General features: G+C 39.8%; 1 protein-coding gene across 4 annotated transcripts in view; it reads right to left on the reverse strand.

The window, feature by feature from the left end:
• DAAM1 (dishevelled associated activator of morphogenesis 1) overlaps positions 1-26458 on the reverse strand; it is a 190174-nt gene that overhangs the window by 146693 nt on the left and 17023 nt on the right. The window contains exon 2 of one of the 4 annotated variants that reach the window (XM_074393177.1): positions 5024-5078. The exons of the other annotated variants lie outside the window; for them this stretch is intronic. The gene's annotated coding sequence lies outside the window, so the exon portion shown is untranslated. The remainder of the gene's footprint in view (positions 1-5023; positions 5079-26458) is intronic. 4 annotated transcript variants of the gene reach the window in all.

The raw sequence follows: 26458 nt of genomic DNA on the forward strand, positions 1-26458 counted from the left end.
CTTGCCCCTCTGATCTTTTAAGGGATTTATGAAAATCCTGAAAAGATAACTTTGCATTTTTAGACTCAAGAATAAGAAAGTCAAAGGTATTCTGCAGGAAGGCTAAGACAGAGGTGTTCTGATAAAACCATGACTCTCAGTGACCAGTATACATTTAAGAAGAACCAGTAAGCTATAATATTCTCTGGAGGTATGACATCCACCTACCCTTCACTAAGACTTGACAACGCTTGAATCTGCAGAACAAGGTCTCGTGGTAAATGCTGTGTGGTGACAGGTGTGGGTGTTTATAACCAGACTTGAACATGCTATAGACAAACAATGTGAGAAATATGCTGAAGTGCCATCCTCTAAACAGCACCACTGCTGGAGAAATCCAGTGCACGACTCCCCAAGAGAATTAACTTGCTATCTGTTTCCTCTCTGTAAAGTGGGGATAAAATAGTATTAGCCCTAAGGCTGGAGCATACTTTACTAAGTTCTCAATAAACTGTGTAGTTCTCAAATGTGCCCACCACATCTCCTGCTGAGTCCTCATAAAATTACCTCTCAAAGACTCCACCTCCAAATACCAACACACTGGGATGAGGGTTTCGACATAAGCATTTTGAAAGGATACATTCAGTCCACTGCAGTGGTCCACTTAAAAGCTTTGGTAGACCTGCTCGGTATTGAATAACAATATAGTAGCTAAAGTTTGTTAAGTGCATACTGTATGCCAGGCACTGAGTTCTTCTAATGGATTACCTCATTAAGTTCTAACTACAAGCCAGTGATATGATTTTTATTACTGGCATGTGTTACAGTGAGAATCTGAGGCCCCAAGATTAAGTATACTGCCAAGGTTACACAGATAATAAATGGTCAACTGAGATCTGAACCCTGGCTGTCTGACTCTAGAGCCAACCTCTTAACCACTAGACAAAATACTTTCCTTAAAAAATAATGTTTTAAAATGTGGTTTCATTAATTTCCAAATAGCTAGACTTTCATTCCCAAGCATCAACAAATTTAATGCTGAGTTTCACATGGTCCCCACTACTCCCTACCATTTCGCAACCTCAAGACTAGGGGTCATTCACCATTTTTCATCATTATTGCTTGCACTTTTCCTACTTAGAAAACTAAGAGGTAAAATATTTCTTGTACTTGAATTTGTATCAAAGGTGGGGAAATTTAAGATGGTATGCCACATGTTAGTTTGATTTAATCATTCTGCATTGCATACACATATCAAAACATCACATTGTACCCCATACATATATACAATTATGATTTGTCAATTAAAAATATTAATTTAAGAAGGAAAATATGCTGTCATACATTTAAAGAAAAAGGAAATGGAAATGAATATTCTTGTGTGTTTAATATACAAAGTGATATGTACTTTCCTTCCTGTGCTCAGTTACAAATCACCTGCCTGCTTGAAATTTATGAATTTGATCTGTCTTAGTGTCTACATCATTTTAAGCCGCAAAAGACATTGATGGCAAGTGCACAGTTGTTCAACGGAGAACATTTTTAATTCTGACAACAAGGATAATGGAAGGAATCCCACTTGCCATAGAATAATGCTTACAAACTTAATTTTTGTGGGTACATAGTAGGTGTACATATTTGTGAGGTACATTAGATGTTTTGATGCAGGCATGCAATGTGAAATAATCACATCATGAAGAATGGAGCATCCCTCCACGCAAGCATTTCTCCTTTGTGTTACAAACAATTCAACTATATTCTTTTAGTCATTTTAAAATGTACAATTAAGTTATTATTGACTATAGTCACCCTCTTATGCTATTAAACAGTAGGTCTCATTCATTCTTTCTGTGTTTTTCTGTACCCATTAACTTTTTCCACTTCCTTCAAGTCCCCAGCTACCCTTCCCAGCCTCTCAGGTAACCATCATTCTACTACTACTCTCTAGGTCCATGAGTTCAACCATTTTGATTTTTAGATCCCACAAATAAGTGAAAACATGAAATAAATAATGCTTTTTAAATTCACATAACTTAGTAGTCTCTGGTGAATTTAATTAATATGTTTTATTTTTTTAAGTGTTTAATTTGTTTGGATAGAAAGAAACCCAGTCCAGGAAGAGGCTCCATGTTACCCCGTGGTACACCACTGCTTCCCTAGGTAAGGGAATCCTAGCCTGTGGAAAAAGCCTCTAAGCATCACCCCCTTGGCCATAGTGTTTGCTTCCAGTTACAGTAGTCTCTGTGCTGCCCCAATCAGACTTCCAAGTGACAAAGGCTACTGGGAGTCTAGTTCCACTGCAGCCACCTGAGGGGACCCATTTGTAAGGAAGTGGTAAGAGGCACGCCCAGGTACCTGCTGTTTCACTAAGAGAAATAATGGATCTGTTGTGTGGTTTGTCTCAACTACATCACAGCTGAAATTCCATCTGCAAGGGTAAGAGAGTTAACAGTGGGCCTTAAACTTAAAATCAGCTTGACAGTGCTAAATTTATTTACCCTTATCACTGTTCCATTATCTCAAACATTCTATGATTAGGATGGGTGGTGGTGGGAGAAACTTACTTGGCATTCATTTCAACCTGGTGAACTGTTATTTATAGACAGGAAAATAGCCATAGCCACCCATCAGGATGGAAATCACCACCCAGACCTATGCCTTCAATGAAGTGCCTCTGAGGGCTTGCTAAAAGCAGAAACTAACACAAATGGTGAGATTAAGCCTTCTTCCATTTAATTTCAAGAAGTTTAATCGACCAGTTTTTACACCACCTTATTTACTCTTACCACGTTTTTAGAATTTAGGACCACACTATTAGCCATCTCTTAGGAGGTAAAGATATCTTTCTACTGGATTTACTTCAAAATGAGAATAGAGGCCAGGCGCTGTGGCTCAAGCCTGTAATCCCAGCACTTTGAGAGGCCAAGGTGGGCAGATCACCTGAAGTCGGGAGTTCGAGACAACCTGACCAACATGAGAAACACTCTCACTACTAACAATACAAAATTAGCCAGGCGTGGTGGCGCATGCCTATATTATCAGCTACTCTGGAGGCTGAGGCAGGAGAATTGCTTGAACCCGGGAGGCAGAGGTTGCAGTGGGCTGAAATTGCATCACTGCATTCCAGCCCAGGCAACAAGAGTGGAACTCTGTCTCAAAAAAAAAAAGTTAGAGTAGAAGAAATACATAAAGGGCCAGGACAGATAATAAGTCAATGTGGGTCTTCCTTTTAATCTTGTTTGCATGCTTGCTCTTGGTTTTACCTATGCTTTATCTTAAGAGCCATGCGAAGTGAATTTATAAATCAAGGATATCATATAGGCTTTTTAAAGATGTCAGTATGTCATCAAGACAAATTAGCAAATATCTGACATGCAATGCTACGTCATTTAGGGTGATGCTTAGGGTTAAATGCTTGCACAATGAAGTTACAGTTTAGGACTACAGAGGTAACAACTCCCAAAAATCAAAAGCCAAATGACACTCTGGCCTCAAGGAAGATCTCCTCTAACCATAATGAAAAACACACTATAAAATGCGTCATTGGCTCAATGAAAAGTAGGAGTGTCTTTGGTAAAAATATACTAAATCAATATCGTCTGCTGCTGACATGTAGGGCTGGGCAAAATGGCACGCACGGAATAAACACCCTGCAAGGAATCTTCAAAATCAGCCCATTAAATGCTTTTACTTTTAATATTTGCTTGCTAATCAGAACAACAATATTCACAGCCAAATCCTCATTAAAAGGAATTTGTCAGACTACTTCTCTAACGTTTTCTAAATATAATGTAACTCTTAAAAATGAATCGAAAATTGAAGTGTTTTAGAACTGGGGGAAAAGACAGAAACAGAATCTTCATTCTACCAATGGACTGCCACTAGAATCTAGGTGAAACAAATTTTTTAAAACCACAGCTAAGTCCAAAACAAAGTAACCTTTTGATCTGCAACACCTGGGGAAAGGCAGAGGGAAAAGGTAGGCAAGGAGAACACATGATTTATTCAGATTGTAAATGGACATGTGGACTGAGGGTGCTGGCCTCCAGGTGGTTCCAAGTAGAGAATAGGAAAAAGCCATCAAGTACAGAACACACAAATATGACTCTGTGGCCCTGAGGGAAAAGAATCTGAGTGATGAAACCCAAATATATGAGTGAAATCTAAACATAGCCTGTTTCTACAGAGGTATTTTCCTTTTAACATGCATTGGAAATGTGTGGGAAGACAAAGCAGTTGGGAGTTAAGCGCATTTCCAGGTTTCATTAAAAGTCAAGTGATACACTGAACCATTTTCAACCAATGGTAGAAATAGTTTCCCTTTCCTATAGCTTTTTTTCTTGGAAGCTGGCGAGCAGAGGAGGGAGACACAACACTGGGCTAGAGTATCATTTCTAAGTTTTCTGAGGAGCTGATATTATCTATAGGTTAAACATCTTAACATTTAACTTACGTCATGGGAAACCATTAGACCCTTGGAACTTTGTCAGTGAAAACCACCATAATTATTTTTTTCCATAAAGAAAGATGAATAGACAATGACAGAATGTTGACACTGTTATATTTTCCCATCATGCCACAAATTTAAAAGATTTCATTATTACCACCTAGGATTTTTTTCTCTTCCATTAAGATTAAAAAAAAAAAAAGTGATAAGAAAAAACAACCTGTGGGTTGAAACAGGTTGTAATTCTAGCACTTTTCAAAAAGGTTTAAAGGGTTTCTACTAGTAACCAAGTTCTATGCTCCAAGTTGTCTTCAGTTGCAGGTAAACCTTTTCCTAGAAGTCTTGCCTCAACTGTTTCAGTATGTGGCAGAGATACAAATCGGTGGCAATGACTGGGGGTAAGAAGTCCCCGCATCCCACTGGGACAGCCTGCCTGTGCAACAGGGAGTACCATCCATTCGTTAGTCCTGGGTGTACCTATGGGTGCTCTGCTGAACTCAAACATATTTGGACTACATGTCCTCTGTGTGCCCAGCACGGATGTAAACACAACCTATCCCCACCCTCAAAAGAGTCAAGTTTAGTAAAAGCACTTACAATGTGAACAGCTACTCCTTATCATGTTCTGGAGCACCAGATCTGGTCTGGAAAACTGGAAAAAGTGGAACAAGCATGAGGTTACAGAAAATCGAGATACTGAGATGGGAGAATCCAGGCCTATATGTGAATCCTCCCATTTTTCTGCATGTTTTATGTAGCACAAGATGAACACTATAGGAATATTAGGTGTTGGAACAAATTAAACTTACAAATCACACATCTAGTAACTGGCCATCCCAAACAAGTCCTTCAGGACCATCACAACAAATGCAGGTCTCACAATCTCATGGCCAGCTGTCTCCATGAAACTATTGACAATAAGATGTACAAACTACATAGTCTGCAATGAGGAAACAGAGACTATCCCCTTCCTCTTCCCCGAAAGCACACTTTCAGGAGTAAGGGGCAAAGAAAAGGTACACCACACCATCCTTGTTCACATGTAAACCCATTTCTATACAGCAAGTCCCTTTATGAAAACACAAACAGTATTTGTAAGGGAATCTGTATAAAGAACCAGAAGCTTAAATTGGAATGTAAAAGAAGTACTTTAAAGGTATACCATATAATCATTTTATTCTGGACAACTCAATATTTTAATTCAAAACACTCCTTAGTTTTACCGGAAATTCTATAGATGTATGCCAGGCATTTAAATTAAAGTAGAAAACAAGGCGGGGGACGCGGTGGTGGTGGGGGGGGGTGGGGGGCGCGGATCTGACAAATACAGTCAAAGACATGGAAAGGTAGAAACTATAACTTACACAACCCCAGGGGCACTATTCATGCTGTGCATTACATACTGGAGTTGGGCAATGCCAGCCTATGTAGCCATTCACAGCACTTTAAAGTAATACAGGGATGCTACTAAGTGTCCCAGTCCATTCCCAGGTTCTAACGAAAGGGCCCTCCTATTGTATTTGCAGGGTAAATGCCTCTCAATCTAATGATGATCCTTCCTTCTTCCATCTTTCTGAACTTCTACTTCAGCAAAAATAAAAAGGCAGCTTAACCTATGCTAGTGAATAAGCATGTTAAATTGCCTCTAGTTTCCAAGAACTGAGAATCCTACTGAAATCTATTGTTGTTTTTGCCTGTCTAGTATACAGAGATTAACTTTACAGGGAATGACCCTCCTCCATTCCTGGCACTCTTGGTATTATGTCAGGCACATCCCACCCCCAATCCTGCTAGAAATGTGATGCTGAGCAGACCTAAGATGGGAGAAATGGACTTTCTCCTTGAAATCTTACCCCAAATGCCCAAAGCCTCCTGTGCTTTCCAGTCTTCCTTAAAAATACACAGATGGCCCCTTCTGCTATGTATGTATGTGTGTGTTAAATTTAGTATCTCTTGCTTGCAACCTAAATAAATCTGATATATCAACTAAAAGGAAAAGAACAAAGATACATCCCCTTTGGTGCTACTTGGTGCCTTCTCTATGCTCTTACAGAGGTACAACTCAAGTCAGCAAAGAGAACAATACCCTAAGGAAATAGGTACCTGTTCAATACCCCTCCATCAAGCTGAAAGTCCCAGGAGACATTCTACCAAATGCATTCCCATGAAAAGCATCCTGAGTTCCAGTCTGAAACTACTTGAAAATAATAAGAGGTCTCAGGTTGACCAGTCAAATGTAAAAAAAGAAAATTATCATCAGGCAACTAAAACACATTTTGGGCATATGTTACGTTAGATTCCTTAGAATTGTTCTTAGTTGCCCCAATGCTTTGGGGCTTGAGTTTCTTGCCACATCAGTGAGAGGGTTCAATTAGTATAAATATCAATTCATAGATATACATGGGCAACATATTACTATTTTTAAAAGCAGGATCTTACATTTTATAATACTATGCAAAGTGATTCCACATACTATTTCTCCTTTGATCTTCACAAGCACCCTCTCAGCACTTATGGACAATAGGCATCTTAATACTTTACAAAAAAGGAATCGGGATCAAACCTTGCACAGAATCAGTACTAGCAGGGCTAAAGCTGGCCCAAGGACAGGCTCAAATCAAGATCTCTGTCCACCAGATGTCTGTGCACACTCTACTGCACCACTCTGACAAATCCAGAATCCCAGAGCCCATGATGTACCTAGCCTCAGGTGTCCTCACCAGCTAACAGAAGGAATGGTACTACACAAATCCATGGAGTACGATGGAGAATAGGCAAATCAAAGGCACAGAAAGAGGCGGCCCAGGTCCCAACTTGCTTTAGAGCAGGGAACATTTTCTTCAGTGTCAACTTACTAATCACATTTCTTTTTGGCTTCATTGTGATAGCTATTAACTATCATTATCAGATTCATAGTCTTAGGCCACTCAGGCTCCTACAACAAATCACCTTAGCCTGGGTAACTTTTAAGAAACACAGATTTATTTCTTACAGTTCTAGAGGTTGGGAAGTCAGGTGAAGGTGCCAGCATATTCGACGTCTGATACGCAGCTGCTTTCTGGTTCATGGAATGGTGCCTTCTCACTGTCTCCTCACAAGGATTTACGCTAATCTCATTCATGAGGGCAGAGCCCTCATGACCCAATTACCTCCTAAAGGCACCATCACCTTCTAATACCATTACCTTGGTGATTAGGATTTAACATACAGATTTGGGGAAAAACATTCAGACCATTGCATTCTGCCCTTGCCCCTCCAAAATTCATGTTTTTCTCACATGCAAAATACATTCACTCCATCTCAGTAGCCCCAAATGTCTTAACTCAGTCCCATACCAACTCAAAAGTCTAAAGACCATAGTCTCATCTAAATGCCATCTAAATCAGATATGGGTAAGACTCAAAAGCAGGCGTCCCCAAACTTTTTACACAGGGGGCCAGTTCACTGTCCCTCAGACCGTTGGAGGGCCGCCACATACTGTGCTCCTCTCACTGACCACCAGTGAAAGAGGTGCCCCTTCCTGAAGCACAGCGCGGGGCTGGATTAATGGCCTCAGGGGGCCGCATGCTCAAAAGTATGATTCATCTGAGGCAAATTCCCTTCCAGCTGTGAGCCTGTGAAATCAAACAAGTTATGTTCTTCCAAAGTATCACAGTGGGAAAGGCCAAATGGATATTAGAACTGCCTCTACCTAGGAAAATAGTAAATCAAAAGCAATACTGCATTCCTAGAGGGTTTACAGAGATGTGCCACCAACAAGGATTTGAAAGTTGCAGGGGTGATTCCCACCACATCTTCCAATTCAGCTCTCTTCTTTGGCCTGTGCAGAAGACAAATGGATCTTGGAGAATGACAGTGGACTATCATAAGCTTAACCAACCAGTGATTCCAATGGCAGCTGCTGTACCAGATGGGGTCTCATTGCTTAAGCAAATCAACGTATCACCTGGTACCTGGTATGCTTCTATTGATGTAACAAATGCCCTTTTCTCCATACCTGTCTGTAAGGCCAACCAAAAGCAGTTTGCTGTCACCTGACAAGGCCAACAGTATAACTTTTGCCATCCTGTCTCAGGGATATATCAACTTTCCAGTGCCACATGATAATTTAGTGTGCAGGGATCTTGATCACCTTTCCCTTCCACAAGACATCACACTGGACCATTACACTGACAACATTATGCTGACTGGATCTAGTGAGTGAGAAGCAGTCACTACTCCAGACTTACTGGTACGGCATTTGTGTGTCAGAGTGCAGGAAACAGATCTGACTAAAATGCAGGGACCTTCAACCTCAGTGAAATGTCTAGGGGTCCAGTGGTGTGGGGCATGTTGAGATATCCCCTCCAAGATGAAGGACAAGCTGTTATATTTGGCCCCTCCTATCATCAAGAAAGAAGTGCAATGCTAGTGTGCCCATTTGGATTTTGGAGGTAACATATTCCTCATTTGGGTGTGTTACTCTAGCCCACTTACTGAATGACCCAAAGAGCTGCTAGTTTTGAATGAGGCCCAGAATGGGATAAGGCTTTGCAATAGATCCAGGCTTCCATGTAAGTTGCTCTTCCACTGGGGCCATATGATCAAGTGGATTCCAACACTGCCTAAAGTGTCTATCAGTGGCAGACAGAGATGCTGTTTAGATTCTTCAGCAGGATCCTACAAATGAATTGCAGGACTGGCCTTTAGGATTTTATAATAAGGTATTGCCATCACCTACAGATGACTACTCTCCTTCTGAGAGACAGCTCTTGGGCTGGGCCTTGGTAGAAACTGAGCACTTAATCATGGGCTACCAAGTTACCATATGACCTGAATTGCCCATCATGAATTGGGTATTATATGATCAATCAAGCCTTAATGTTGGCCATTCACAGTGGCACTCCATCATCAAATGGAAGTGGTATATACATGAACAGGCCAAAGCAGATCCTGAAGGCACAAGTAAGTTACATGTCATCATGGCCCAAATGCCACAATCCCCACTCCTGCTACACTGTCTTCTCTAGCCCCAGCCTGCACCTAGCCAGCTGGCACAGGAAGAGAAAACTCAGGCCTGGTTTGCAGATGGTTCTGCACTATCTGCAGGCATCACCTGAAAGTGGACATCTGCAGTATTACAGCTGCTCCCTGTGACATCCTTGAAGGACAGTGGTGAAGGGAAATCCTCCCAGTGAGCAGAATTTCAGCAGTGCACCTGGTTGTGCACTTTGCTTGAAAGGAGAAATGGCCAGATATGCAAGTATATACCTATATATATGGGCTGTAGCCAATGGTTTAGCTAGATGTCCACAGACTTGGAAGAAACATGATTGGAAAATCAGTCACAAAGAAATCGGAGGAAGATGTAAGTTGATAGACCTCTCTGAATGTGCTAAAAACATGAAGATATTAGTTTCCCATGTGAGTGCTCACTGAAGAGTGACCTCAGCAGAGGAGGATTTCAAGTGGATACAATAACCCATTCTGTGGATGCCAATCACCTCTTTTCCCAGCCACCTGTCATCACCCAGTGGCTCATGAACAAAGTAGCCATGCTGGCAGAGATGGATGTTAGACATGGGCTCAGCAACACAGACTTCAACTCACCAAGGCTAACCTGGTTACAACCACTGCTGAGTGCCCAATCTGCCAGCAGCAGACACCAGCACTGAGCCCCCAATATGGCACCATTCCCAAGGGTCATCAGCCAGCTACTTGGTGGCAGGTTGATTACACTGGACCTCTTCCATCAAGGAAGGTTCAGTGTTTTATCCTTACTGGTATGGATATTTACTCTGGAGATGAATTTGCCTTTCCTGCACGCAATGCTTCTGCCAAAACTACCAACCATGGACTTACAGAACGCCTTATTCACCATCATGGTGAATACAAAGCATTGCTTCTGACCAAAAAACTTACTTCACAGACCACAAAATGAGGAAATGGGCCCAAATTCATGGAATTCACTGGTCTTATCTTGTTTCCCACCATCATGAAGCACCATCCTGAAGTAGCTGGTTTGATTGTACAATGGAACAACCTTCTGAAGACTCAGTTACATGCTATACAGGTGACAAACATTGCAGGGCTTGGAGCAAGGCTCTCCAGAAGACTGTATATGCTCTGAATCAGCATCCACTATATGGTACTGTTTCTTCAACAGCCAAGATTCACAAGTCTGGAAATCAGGGGTGGAAAGGGGAGTGGGTGGCACCACTCACCACTACCTCTAGTGGGTCACTGGCAAAATTTTTGCTCCTATTCCCACAACTTTATACTCTGCTGGCCTAAAGGTATTAGTTCCAGAGGGAAGAATGCTTCCAGCAGGAGACACAACAATGATCCCATTGAACTGCAAGTTAAGGACACCAGACTACTTTGGGCTCCTCATGCCTCTGAGTCAGCAGGCCAAGAAAGGAGTTACAGTGTTGGCTGGAGGGACCAAACCAAATTACCAAGAAGAAACTGGACTACTACTCCACAGTGGAGGTAAGGAAAAGAATGTCTGGGACACAGGAGATCACTTACAGCTTCTCTTAGTATTACTATGCTCAGCAACTAAGGTCAACGAAAAATGACAACCCAATCCAGGGAGAACTGCCAATGGTCCAGACCCTTCAGGAATGAAGGTTTAAGTCATCCCACCAGAGAAGGAATCATAGCCAGCTGAAGGCAAAGGGAATACAGAATGGGTAGTAGGAGAAGCTAGTTATAAATATCAACTGTGACCATGTGACCAGTTATGGAAAGGAAGACTGTAATGACCATGAAAATGTCCTATTTTGTTATAAATACATTCGTGTGTATACAGACATACATTAGTAACTTTGTGTTCCTTCTCTTATTCCCTTATCACATAAGATGTTAATGACTTTATGTCAGTATTTCAGTATTGATAATTTTCTATTGTACTATTTAAGTTACAGAGTCTCAGGAAAGGAGTAAATATCACTCAAGGACTTTACCTCCTCTTCTAGAGAAGGGATCAGGGCACTTTCTGTTGTACACAAGATAGTTTTACCTTGTTAGGTGGAATTTTATCATGTCTTTATTTGGGGATTAAGTATGATTTAAGGGGATGTGTATGGATGTCAAGTTGACCAGGGGTAGACTTGTGTAATTTGACTGGGTTAAAGAATACCCAGATTGCTGGTAAAACATTATTTGTGGGTGTGGGTGTGTCTATGAGGGTGTTTCTAGAAGAGATTAGTATTGCAATTTGTAGATTCAGAGAAGATCCTCTCTCACCAATGTGCGTGGGCATCATCCAATTAATTTAGGGCCCAATTAGAAAAGAAAGGCAGAAAAAGGGTAAATTCACTCTCCTAGAGCTGGGAAATCTATCTTCTCCTTCCATTGCACATTGGCGCTCCCCTCGCTCTTAGGTCTTTGGCTCTGGTACTCACACTAGCAGTAAGTCATCCCTGTCCTCCACCAGCACCACCACTGGCCATTGGCTCTCCTGGTCCTCAGGACTTTGGACTCAACCAAATTACACCATCACCTTTCCTGGTTCTCCAGCATGCAGATGACAGAGGGTGAGACTCCTCAGCCTTCCCACAATAAATTCCCGGATAGATTTATATTGGCCCTGTTTCCTTGAGAAAACCAAGAAAGTATTGGGGCAATAATGAGTATGGCTACTGAGGAAACCATGTCATAAGCCAGTTTGTGCTTCAAAGCTAGGCAAAACTTATTTCTAGTACAGAATATTTAACTTCTAGCCCCCTTAAATGTTAGCAAAAATAAAACCAAACAAAAATTGACTCAGCAAACACTGAGCATATTTGCTCTAGAGTTAATCAATGTGCCACTTATAAATATAAGTAATAAAGTAAAAGATATTACCCTTTCCTTTTAGGAGATTAAAGTTTAATTAAGTTCCATTACATCTGAGAATAGAGCCACCAATTCTCTGACTTCTGTGTATCTCTTCCTTTGATCATTCTATTTACTGCCAGAAGCTTCTGGCAAAACCAGATCTCAGGATGAGAAGCCTTAAAATTTGGTCAAATGCTTAAAATCAAGACTTGAAGTCAAGACAACTCTTTTCACTATGGTTCAGTGACAGGCAATAGATGCCATCCTGGGAAAAAATAATCTGTATTTTTCAAAACAAATAGCTATATCCACAGCAGGAACCACTCTTGAGTTCAAACACAATCTATAGCTGGCACCAAACAAGGTAAATGTGAGCCTTTGGAGCAAGATGTTGGACCACAGTTAAGAATGAATAAAGGCATGCCCAGGAGTAACACCAAAGTCCTCAAGGCAAAGGAGCAGATGACAAAGGGCTATCAGACAAGCAGGATCCTACAGTAAGACGCCAAGGAGTAAGGAAGGGCTGAAGGACTCAGAACACAGGTTGGCCAAGCTCATGTTCAAAGCAAGTATCGCATGTTTTTTTTTATATGATGTTTATGAACATATGAACGACACTGGCACTAAGTCTTGACTATCTCTAAGATCCAATTTTTAGATATAGCAGAAATTCCAGTTTTCTAGACTTTAATCTTGGAGGAAAGAGTACCGTATAATAGTCTATATACAAATTCAACGTCGACTAAAACAAAAAGAACCACCAATTATAAGCAGGTATGAAACTAATTAACAAATATAAGGGGGAAAAATGCATAAGCCACCTCTTTAAGTGCCATGCCAAGAATAAAAAGTGTTCTTGCTATGCCCAGAAGAGAGCAGGGAACAAAAACCAGGATACTCACTACAGCATGCCGATGTCCCCCAAGAGGCTTATGCACAAGTCCTGGCTGATTGCCATAGAGTAAAGTTATCCTAGTCCTCGTGAAAAAACTAATTTAAAAAAAGAGGAAAACAACCCACACAACTTCACCTACAAGGTTTCTGAGGATTGCCTGGTGTTGGAATGGTGGTGAGAAGGTATTAAGCTCCTCTTCAGTATTACACACGGGCTGTAGAACAGGCTTAAGTTTGGGGAAGACCTTAGATAGAATTTCAATGTAGACACCGTTGCCACCAAATGCCAATATTAGAACACAGGTATATATTCCCAAACCACTGAGAAGTACTCAAGTTAATGGAAATGAAAGAAAGAATGCTCACATAGACTAGAAAGGGTCGTTTCAGTCACTGCCACTCCTCTGTCCCTTTACCAGAAACTTCCTAAAGCACTAACAGGCTATGTGTCTGTCATATGTCTTATAATACAGTCCCAGCCCTTGTATATCAGTCATATAAAAACATTAATAGCTTGGCAGTCATGTGTGGAGGACTGGGAGAAGAATATTTGTTCTCCAATCTTCTGTTTATAAATTTGTACCTTGTGAATTCAAATTTCAACGTAAAGATAGCTAACAAATGCCGAGACTTAAAAATATCTCCAAAGAACTAGAAACCAACAGACATTAAAGCTAAAATAAACTCTAGCTCCCCGAAAGGACAAAGCGCACATAAGATGAAACTCATACATGTGTGCCCATAGAAAACAGGCTAATAGCAATAATCTAATCTTAGTGTAATTTTAATTTATCTTGATTTCACTCCTGGACATGAAAGTATCAATTCTAATGTTAAGGAATAGTAGATAATTACTATTTACATACTGTTTCAGAACATGTAACTTGCATTTGAATATGAGCAAGTCTCATACTGAATATTCACAGCCCTTTAGAAACAAATCAAACCACAGCAAGGAAACACTACTCAGAGAAAATTGGAGCAAAATGGCACACATATTCCTCTCTAGGCTAGGAACAGGCAGCAGCAGTTTTCCAGTATCTGAACTCACCTAAGAAAAGCTTCTGTTTTGCTCTGATTAATGTCTTGCTTAGGCCCTCTGGGGCAGAAAAAAGTTTCTCATCAGCATTGTCCAGTAGAAGTTTCTGTGATTATGAAAATGTTTTATCCCTGCACCATCCACTACAGAAGCCACTAGCCTACCTGTGTCTAGTGATTATATATGAAAGGTGGCTAGTGTGACTAAGGAAATAAATCTTTAATTTTTTTTTTTTTTTTTTGGAGATGGGATCTTCCTCTGTCACCCAGGCTGAAGTACAGTGGCCCAATCATAGCTCACTGCAGCCTCCAGCTCCTGGGTTCAAGTGATGCTCCTTCCTTATCCTTTCGAGTAGCTGGGACTACATGTGCATGCCAGTATAGCTGATTCATTTTATTATTTTTTTTTTTTTTTTGAGACAGAGTCTTGCTTTGTCATCCAGGCTGGAGTGCAGTGGCGCGATCTCAGCTCACTGCAACCTCTGCCTCCTGGGGTCAAGTGATTCTCCTGCCTCAGCCTCCTGAGTAGGTGGGAATACAGGCGCCTGCCACCATGCCTGGCTAATTTCTGCTTTTTTTTTTTTTTTTTTTTGGTAGAAATAGGGTTTCACCATATTGGCCAGGCTGGTCTTAAACTCCTGACCTTGTGATTCACCTGCCTCGTCCTCCCAAAGTGGCGTTAGCCACCGTGCTTGGCACATTTTTTGTAGAGACAGGGTCTCTCACTCTGTTACCCAGGTTGGTCTCAAACTCCCGGCCTCAAGCAATCCTCCTACCTCAGCCTCCCAAAGTGCTGGGATTACAGGCATGAGCCACCATGCCTAGTCTTTATATATTTATTTTTTTGGAGACAGAGTCTCACTCTGACATCTGGCTGGAAGGCAATGGCACAATCTTGGTTCACTGCAACCTCTGCCTCTTCCGCCTCAGCCTCCCTAGTAGCTGAGACTACAAGAACATACCACTATGCCCGGCTAATTTTTTGTATCTTTTTTAGTAGAGGCGGGGTTTCACCATGTTGCTCAGGATGGTCTCTATCTCTTGACCTCGTGATCCACCTGCCTTGGCCTCCCAAAGTGCTGGGATTACAGGTGTGAGCCATGCAGTCAGCCTTAATTTTAATTAATTATAATTTAAATAGCCACATACAGCTAGTCAACACTGTAACAATAGCATAGGGCATGTTATATTTTTAAAAATTATCGAACTTTTACCAACTCTGGTTACAAACCACACTGATATAATCAAACGCCCATCAAGGGTGAAAATGTCAAAAGACACGAAAGAAAGGTTTTCTGTAGTAAAATTGTAATGCAGATAATCTAGTCTGCGTTACAATTTTATAATTCAAGTTGAAGGTGGTTATATGAAGTGTTATGGTGATGGTGCTTGGTAACTTCTAAATCCTTACTGTCCTTAAGAAATCAGTCACAGACACATAAAGAGAACAGCCCTGAGTCTGGCAGGTCAAGCAGGCTGCCTCTCCAAGCCCACTGCGGTCGGCAACAAAAAAGGCCCAGATTCAGACTACAAAGAACCAACTTACCCTGCCTCACCCCTGCCTCCAAGAAAACCAGCCCATTTCGGACGGTTTATTTTCCTCCCAAGACCAGGTCAAACACAACGCAAGACAAAAAAACATGGATCAAATATCTGTTTTAAAAAACTAAAAACCATTGGAAACTCCTATGTGGAGGTGTTCAGGGAGGTATTCTTTCAACTTTCAAGCATCCCTGGGTCACAAATAAGTGGAAAGAAAAAAAAAAACTATGCATACATATATAGTTAGTATAAACTTAAAATTCAATACTTTATAGTTCCAATTGAAGTCACTAAGCCAAATACATTAACTACTATAGAAATCACACAAGGGGTTAGTCAACAGAAAACACATCAAGGGTTACTCTAATCTTGAAGAATTCCAATGCTTTATGGTGTTATGAAATTGACCTTTTTTGGGGTTTTGTTTTTGTTTTTGTTTTTGGAGTCTTACTCTGTCTGGAGTGCAGTGGCGCAATATCAGCTCACCGCAACCTCCACCTCCCAGGTTCAAGCGATTCTCCTGCCTCAGCCTCCTAAGTAGCTGGGATTACAGGCACATGCTACCACGCCTGGCTAATTTTTGTATTTTTAGTAGAGAAGGACTTTCATCATGTTGCTCAGGCTGGTGTCGAATTCCTGACCTCAGGAGATCCCACCACAGCCTTCCAAAGAGCTGGGATTACAGGCATGAGCCACCGTGCCCAGGCTGAAGTGACTTGAAATTGATTAAAATCATTTTTTTTGCCTACTCTATGAAATACAGAAAATGTGCAAGAGTGTAATAAACAGGTAGCCATCCAAAAACATCACCACACATACATCCAAAGTCATTTTATAAAAGTATGATATTGATTTGACAGAAATACAGAAATAACACAGGACACTTAAAAACCCTGCCTGACACTGGCCGCATAATGGAGAGGAGGTCAGAATGTGGGTTCCCCTCCTCATGTGAGTAAGGCATTTTAGGGAGAAACTCTGGGAAGTCAGAGGAGGTATGGCTGTGCAGGACTCAAGGAAGAGAAAACCAGCTCAAACAGGGCTGGGAGGCCCTGGGGACCTCACCTTCTAGACCCCTCCTGTGTGTAGCTAACTCCACCCACAAGAAGAATGACTGGGTTTGCAAGGGTGTGTGAATGGAATGGAAGAAATCTACCCTGGCAAACAACCCTGTCATTCATATGGTCCTGCTCAGCAAGAATGAAAATGGGAGGAACTTGAGAAAGGCAGTCCTAAGAGGCCAACCTCTCATGTTATAGTGTCATTTCAGCAGGCAATAATCAAATTCCCTACTGCCAATATATGACCGAAAGCCATCACCTGTGGCCAGAAGGCACTGGGAGTTATGAATTTATGTAACATAAATGACATTTCTTGGTGTTTCTTTCCTTACCTACCTCAAACCCCACCCTAGAATACTCCCCAAGGCTGCAACACAGGGTAAGGGAGCTGGGATTTTGCCTTTGGCTGGTGTACTGGGACATTTCCAGAGCCACCGACTTGCCTGTTTACTACGGTGGTGGATTATGAAAGGCCTTGTTATCCTGAGCTTAGGGCAAATGCAAACACTTTGGCCTGGTGCAGGCCTTTAATAAGCCTGCCGCAGCTGCAGCCTGCAGAAAGCATGGTCAATGGTGAGCTTGCCAACAGCCCCAAGCCAGCTGACCAGCATCCAGCCACCACTTCTTTTTCCAAACACCGAATGAACAAGCCTTGATTCAGCTCTTATGTTACGCTCTGGTGAAGAACAGCGCAGAAGCATCAAGAGAATCATTTGAAAGAAACTATTCTGGGCATACACCAAGTACATGTTCCCATGGAATTGTTAATAACTCAGGGGTCCTTTATATTTGTTTGAAACTTCCATGTCTAGCTGTGGAAAAGACATATTTCTTTTTTCTCTCCAGGGAAAATAAAGGCAGGAAAGTAAAATTCCTGGTAATGCCATATCCAGTCAAACAGGAAGGTTTGCAGGCTCAGGGACTGAAAGATTTCCACAGCTACACTGAGCCAATATGAAAATAATTTATTTCACTTTCATCTGTTTCATTTCCTCCAAAATTATCATTCAGCTGCATGGCTCCCTCACCTATGAAGACAAGAGGAAACATTTTGTAAACACAACAGAATATAGTGTTTAAAAAAACACATGAGATATGGAGAAACCTGAACCTCACTCACTGCTAGTGGAAATATAAAATAGTGCAGTCACTTTAGAAAACTGTTTGGCATTTCCTCAAAATGTTAAACAACGAGTCTCCACATGACCCAGCAACTTCATATTTAGGTATTTACTCAAGAAAAGAGAAAACACATGTTTGCACAAAAACTTAAACACAAATATTGACAGCAGCATTATTTATGATAGCTGAAGAGTGGAAACAACCCAAATGTCCATGAATAAGCAAAATGTGGTATATCTATAAAATGGAATATTATTTGGCAACAAAAAAGGATGAAATACCAATACATGCCATGACATGGATGAACCTTTGAAAACACTAAACTAGATGAAAGAAGCCAGTCAAAAAAGACCACATATTATATGACTTCATTTATATTAAATGTCCAGAACTGGTCAATCCATACAGACAGGAAGCAGATTAGTAGTTTTCTAGGTCAGGGTTGAGGCAGATCTGTTAAACTACATGGGAAAAAATGAGGTTGAAACTTGCCGAAAGTGAGACATCTGGCTTTTCCACAGTTAACAGAAAAGCATCTCTACAAATAGGATGACCTTCCTGAGGAGAGCAAGGAAGAAAGAAGCATGTCAAGGGTCTGCAGTAACAGCCAGGCCTGCCTTGCCCCTGCCAACTTGGAAGAATCTAAATGCAAAACATTTAACATGTCTCATAGTGATCCACATGAATGTAAACCAATGTATACAAGAAAGACAAAGAGGCTTCTCATGCAGGGCACAGAGCTGAAGTCTACACAGCGCCCTTTGCAAACTGTCACCAGACACCTGCTCCAGTTATCCTGAATCACCTACATCCTCAATCTTCCAAAGTAAACTGAAGCAAAGATCCTTGGAATCACAGTGAACTTCAAAGGGAAAGTTAGCTTTGTGCAATGCCCCAAATGAAAAAAGGCAGGCCAAATCAAACAAGGTACATTAAGTGAGATATTTGCCTGATATCTTGGTAGCATGTTGATTTAACACTGGAAATAGGTGACCACTGCTGAGAAACCAGCTCTGAGGTTGCCCTTTGATAGATGGTGAAATCCAGGAAAGATGGCAGATTCTGCTTGTCCAATGCTTTAAAATCAGGACAAGGCAAAGTATGTCACAAACACAACAGGGAAGGTGCACAGTTCTGAGAGAAAAATAAACTGTCTTCTGACTGCAGCATCAGCTCTTCTGTGTTTTAATATAAAATTTATAAAAGTAATCCTCACCCTCCCTCCACTCACCGTTAATACTGAGAGAAGGCCACACATAGGCGAGACAAGCCTTTACATTTATGTATACCCTGCAACCCTTGATTTAAGGGCTGAAACAGATTTGAGTCCCCTGGTATTACAATGTAAACAATTTTCCTTTCCATATAAGTATGTGCTGCACTCACAGCTGGCGGTGGTAACAGTTTACATTCTTTAGTTTTAGGAATAGCAGTGGGTAGAGCAACAGTGACCTGCAAGCCAGACAATCAGAGTCCTCATCCTGGCTTCAAGGTTAACAAGATAACCCCAAAATACTCTGGGCATTGCATTTAATCATGTGTGAAACAGGTTGTCAGTGGTTTTCTTTCTTTTCTTTTTTTTTGTTAAGCCTTGAAATCATTTGTACAAATGAAATCTTATGGAGAATCCCAATATATATTAAAAGCTTGAAGCCGACAGGCTGCTTAACGCTGGGAGGGAAATGGGGGAAGGGAAGAGTCTCCCTTGAGGCATCTCCTGGAATCCTGGGACTCCACAGCACATAACATGAAAACCACTGACAAGTTCCCCTGAATATAAAAACTCAATTCCACTTTTAATAAAAGATTGCTTTAGAACTTTAACTGAAACCACAGAAGACAAAATGGAAAGACTAATAGTTTATAATCCCTACTCCTGGGGAGGGGGCTGGTTTGTGGAATGGGGGGGCAGGGGCAGAAGTATTACAAAGGGTCCTTCATTCTCATTCGTAAGCATGTGACTGTCTCACACATACACATATGCCCATTTTTTCAATGAATTTGTATGCTGTGACTGATAAAAGTAAAATTCATTTCAAGTGTTAAAGAAATTCAAGGTCATGTAAGAGTCTGATTCTTTTTTATTAAAAAGGAATCATCACATTCTAAAATACTGAGAGCCACTGCTACAGAGAAAGAAACAATATTCCATTTGAATTAAATGATGTAAATTGATCTCTTAAAAAACACTAACAATGGCCTTTTTTTAAAAAAAAAAAATTTAAACATTCTACTACCTCCACTGCCAAACTAGTTTGATCCCTTGTTTACCAGCTGTGGCTATTAGAATGTTGCTTTGGGCAGGATTATGAGGCATGTCCAAGCTGGGTAGGAAAGAATGTCACATTTGATAGCATTGTCTAGCATGGCAGTGGAGGGAATAGGAAGTAGGGGAAGGGCATGTCTCCTGTATTTGATATTCCACACTACATTTGACAATCATCTTTATTAGAAAATCACCTAAGATATGAACAATTAGCAGACACCTGAGTTCTAACTTGACTATGACATTATGCTAAAACACTGGAGAGTTTTCAACAGGATGAGCCATAATATGTGGTTCGAAACTTTGATTTAATTAGTTATATTTGTTAGTATAAGAACTTTCCATTTAATACTATGTTTTAGAAAGTCTGACTTCAAAAATTTTTGATCTCTCAACTAGATGACTATCCTAAATGAATTACGGCATTATTACGATCACATACTTCATCATATATTTTTAAGCCTAGATAGTAGAAACATGATAACCTCAGTAAACACAAGCTACCAGTCTTGGTAAAAATGAATAATGGTTTATCTTAGAAACTATGTGTCAAAGTTTTATCCACTTAGGATCAGCCCCATTAAGAAATGAAACCTACATAAAGAAACTTAGAAAATGTCAAATGTAGCAATATATACTTCACTTAAAATAAGAATTAACAAGGAATGGCTGAATCAAAAAACAACAGAAACGTTTCGTATTTCTTAAAATGTATCTTTGAGAAGTCACAGAATAATATGGAACTCCTCACCATTAATGAGAAAAATGTGTTCGAATATTTTTAGTCCACAACTTTACTAGGCATGGCAGGAGAGGCTGTTTAAAATCATTATTCTGTATTACATTAAAGATTTTTTCACAAGATTTTTTTCAGTGCAAGTCAAGAAAATATAAAAAATTAAGATAAAACATCTCATAATCCATTTTATACTGGAGGTGTTATTTATTCATAGAATGTGAGTGAAGTGTCTAATAATTTTACTCAGAAAGGCAGCTGGCACTCTTGGAAATTCTGTTGCTTCAGTCAATTGTATAGAGTCCAATAATCTGGCATTTGAATGATGTAAGAAACGAATAAATCAACTGGGGAGAAATACTCATTTTTTCAAGCTAGGAAGACAATGAGTTGATGTTTTGGGAGAAGGCAAACGGAACTTCCTCCTCTGCAGCAGCATCCTTACTCCAGAATTCTCCTTACAAGAGAATCCTCTTGTAACAACTATTACACTACTGAGTCGAACACATCCCCCAAACAAATGCACAGGGGCCTACCTAGCAACACCTGCCCTTTCAGAGAGTTCCATTGAAGGTTTGTGCATGTGTTTTATTTCTTAAAGACAGACAGAGCACTTTAAAATAGAGTCCCAGAAAATAAAATCTGAATAGAACCGTAATGCTGAGTATGTCGTCTCCAAAGTGTGCTGGGAAACACTGGATTATATTCTATCACTGGGATTATTATAACCATCTAAAATTTTAAACATGAAGCTCTCTATGCTTGGAAGAAGATTTATTTCTCTGTTTTAAATTACCTAAAGTAACCCTAAAGTGCTTTACCAAACCTAAAGCACTTAAAGAAAACCCATTTCTTCTACAATATAGGGTTATGATATATTGACAAAAAGGCAATTGGGCCATAGTACAGCATTTTGTAAAATTTAGGTGCTGTACAGGCAATGCTGTAAATATTTTAGCCAAGCATTTGGATCTGTTTTACAACACCATGTATAAACAAAATGTACTGGGCATAGCATTTATTTGATCACATAAATCATTATAATATAAACTTCTCCCTCTCTCCTCATAATATTTGGTTTATTTCATTGTTCTACCTCCTTATTTTCCAAACAAGTTTAGTCCAATGGAAAAACTATGTATCATCTCCCTGGATTTTATGCCTTCAAAAAGCCTTCTTTGTAGCAGTCAGACCATCAGCAGAAAACCACAAAGATTAAGAAATCACTAAGGAAATGCAAATTAGCAATAAAATAACAGAGGCTGGCTTGAGGTTTCCCTCCAAATAATTAGAGGGTATGTTAAGATAATTAATCATGCAGAAGTGTAGCCAGAGACCCTTAATCACAGAGAAATATTTTAGGTCATTTAAAATGTACCTGGAGATATCATAAGTTTCCTTCCAAAGGGTTTAATGATTATTACATTTAGGAAAAGTGTTGGCTTATTTGCATTACTAATTATTCTCATTTCTGGTCATTTCAAAAACATTGAGATTTAAATAGATAAATGTGCAAAGAATCCATTTAAGAAAGGAAAAATATAAATGACCTAGGGAGGAAAGTTCTATTTAACAAATTTTTTAAATTCAAATTAAAATACAATGTGATAGCTTTTGCTAGTTATCCAATCACAGATATCTGTAATATAATAATACTCATTGTAGGCAATGGTGAAAGATGCTTTAATGCTCTTTTACTGCCAAGTGTGTCAATTTGCAAAACTTTGTTGTTGTTTTGGTTTTGGCTGTTTTTTGTTTTACAGACAAGGTCTCACTCAGACCCTCGAGCTGGGGTGCGTTGGCTGGATCATAGTTCACTGCAGCCTCAAATTTCCCCCACCTCAGCCTGCATACTCCAAGTAGCTGAAACTACAGGCATGTACCACCATGCCCATCTACTTTTTTTTCCCTTTTTTAAAGTTTTTGTAGAGATTGGGTCATCCTATGTTGCCCAAGCTAGTCTCAAACTCCTAGGCTCAGGTGATCTTCCTGTCTTGGCTTCCTAAAGTGCTGTAATCACAGGCATGAGTCACTGTGCCTGGCCCCTCCAAAACCTTTCTTGAGGATGATTTGGTAGTACACATGTTCCTTGACTTACAACAGAGTTACATCCTGATAAAGCCATTGTAAGTTGATAATACTGTAACATTAAAATACATTTAATACACCAACCTGCTGAATACTATAGCTTAGCTTAGCCTAGCCTACCTTAAACAAGCTCAAAACACTTACATCAGCCTACAGTTGGGCACAATTACCTAACACTAAGCTGATTATATAATGAAGTATGGAACATCTCATGGAATTTATTAGATACTATACTGAAAGTGAAAAATAGAATGGCTGTATGTGTATTCAAAGTACAGTTTCTACAGAATGCATATTGCTTTCCCACTGTGGTAATATCACAAAACTGCAAGTGGAACCACTGTAAGTCGGGAACCATCTGTACTTTAAAAAAAAACGAAAATTACATACGTTTCGTCTCATTTATTTCTATGAATTTATCCTAAGAAAATAAAACATGGAAAACACATTCATAATTTTAACGGAAAAATGAAAATGGTTATCTTGCACTGTGAACTGAAGAATCATAAAGTTCATAAATTTGGAAAGGAGAGCTTTATTTCTCATAAAACGGAACAGCCTGCAGGATGGCCATCCTGCAAGCACTTGAAGGGAGGAGAAAAGGGAACAGAAATTTATACTGAGAGGGATGGTCAAATATAAATATTTAACAGGTTACAGGAAGAGTCCTGAATATTCATTAAAGGAGAAACATGCCCATGTGCAACTAAGCTTCATGTCTGTATTGGGACTTCTTTTTTTTTTTTTTTTCATTGCTATAAAGAAATACCAAGGCTGGGTAATTCATAAAGATAAGGTTTAATTTGCTCATGATTCTGCAGGCTGAACGTGCATGGCATCAACAGTGCTGGACTTTTGGTAACACCCAGGAAGCTTACAATCCTGGTGAAAAGTGAAGGAGGAAGCTGGTATATCACATGGCCAGAGAGGGAGCAAAAGAAAGATGGGGGAGGTCCTAAACTCTTATAGACAACCAGATCTTGCCTGAACCGAGCGAGAACCCATTCATCACCAAGGGGATGGTGCTGAACCATTCATGAGGGATCTCCCCCCATAACCCAAATACTTCCACCAGGCCCCACATCCAACATTGGGGATTACTTTTCAACATGAGATTTGGAGGAGACAAACATTCAAACGATATTGATATATTGATGCCTATTCATGGGTCATATGTTCAAAAATTGGTAGCATTAGCACGATCTGAAGGTGGAGTTTTTGGCCCTCTGATGCCAAAAGGTGAAGCAGAGGACATGAAAAACCCTCACTGGAACTCCTGGGGGAGTTAGCCAAAACCTGCTTAAAGATGGTGGCCAGTTTCTAGGAAAAGATGCATCCTGAAACTGGTGAGCTCCACGTTGAAACTGCGAAGATGGGGAGTCCGGCCATGGCCTCAGATGATTGGCTGAAGGCTATGAAGTTACAAGTCATTCATTTCTTGTTTTCTAGAGTTGGTTTCTGCTCACTCTTTAGGAAGGAACGTTGGTTAAAGAGTCATAAGGAAGGGGCATACGAGGTGTGTCAAATCTCCCATTCCATCATGGCCAGGAATTCAATTTTTCAGGTTTCTCTGGGGGTCCCCTTGGCCAACAGGGTGCCTGTTCGGTCAGTTAGGAGGCTTGAATTTTATTTTTATTTCTTAGTACCATATATGAAATGAAAATAAATGCAGCCATCTAAGAATTTTATTAAGAGTTTTAATTACATGAAAAATGCTTATGACAACACTTAATTGGGGGAAGAGTGCAAAAGAGCACAGGTAATGTATAATCAAATGCATTTTTAAAACTTCATAAGCTTTTTCTCTATTTCTATGGAGTTTTCTATGCTTTGGTTTTTCCCACAGTGAACCTAAATTAATACTATAGCCAAAAAATAAGTTTCTGACTTAATAGTTTCAGAATGGCCTTGAAAATTCCCCACGCTGGACAGGGCAACATTTCTCAGAGAAGGGACTACTGTCAGGAAAAAACCCACTACTTAGAAGTAAGCAAAGGAGATTACTGGGTATCCTCTCAATGGAGTGCTATTTGTGGTCTAAGAGGCCCTCCAGGGATGATCTTTGACTTCATTGTTTGTAATTAGGCCAGTGGTTCTCAAAGTATGATCTGAGGCGTCCCGGAGAGCCAGAGGACTTTTTACTGTGTTTGTGAGTTCAAAACTGATTTCATTATAACACTAGGATATTGTCATTTTCACTCTTATTCTCTCAACAACTATAGAGTAGAATTTTTGAAGAGCCTTAATACCCATGATGAAGTCCTCATTCACATAACATGAAATAAGTTTCATTATTATGTTTTAAATAAAATGATGAATAATTGTAAAGCTTCTTAATTCTAATTTCTAACATGATAAATACATTACCCAATAAAATCTCTTTGGGATCTTCAAGTTTTAATAGGGTCAAAGGGTCCTGAAATCAAAAAGTTTGAGAACCTGATGGACCAGACTATCTCACAGCTCTGTAGAGGCAGAAACTAACTTGCAAAAAAACACACAGTAATGTAATGCTTCTTGTCCACAGCAAAACAAATTAATTTTGTCTGGTAGTGATACAATTGCCTTACATGCCTATAGAAAAGATAAACAAACATTACATTTCATGGCCCTTGAAAATATTAAACAGTGTTGTGTACACTAGCAAATTTATTTCAGCATTTCTGATTGTGGATAGACAACAGATTGGTAGACAGATATATAGATATCTGTTCTTCAAATTCTCCTGTGAATGAGTCTTAACATCTTACTGGTTCCCTCATTCATGAATTAAAATTGTTGGCATGTGTTTATCATTTTGAGAGTCTTATTTTTAAACTGTTTGAGAATTATTCTTTAGCATCAACTATCTACAAATAGATCAGCTATCTACAAATAGATATCTACAAACTATCTACAAACAGATCAACTATCTACAAATACAGGCCACAACATTAATTAAAATGAAAGAGACAATTCGTCAAAATAGGTTTTAAAACAAATATAAGCTATGATAAATAAGTTTTACTAATTCACAAAAGAAACCCAGTCAAGACTCTAACTCCTGAACTCTATTATTTTTTGCTAAAAGTAGCTGAAAATAATACAAACCGATTTGTCAAAACTTCAGAAAAGTAGACTTGATTTCCAATATTTCTTACTGCTTTTCTCCTCAAAATAGTTTCATCCTAGTTTCTTCTATTAACACCCTGCATTCTAGGAGCTCTAATCTTTTTTCCAATTAATTTTAAATATTGAAATAAGAGTGGAATAAGTGTATCTCATTTTATAGATTAAATACCTGGTTGGGCACAGTGGCTCATGCCTGTAATCCCAGCACTTTAGGAGGCCGAGGCAGGTGGACTATGAGGTCAGGCTATCAAGAACATCCTGGTTAATATGGTGAAATCCTGTGTCTACTAAAACTACAAAAAATAACCTCCACGTGGTGGCATGTGCCTGTAGTCCCAGTTACTCAGGAGGCTGAGGCAGAAGAATCACTT

This window comes from Saimiri boliviensis, chromosome 2 (assembly GCF_048565385.1).
Source record: "Saimiri boliviensis isolate mSaiBol1 chromosome 2, mSaiBol1.pri, whole genome shotgun sequence".
NCBI classification, from domain to species: Eukaryota; Metazoa; Chordata; class Mammalia; order Primates; family Cebidae; genus Saimiri; species Saimiri boliviensis.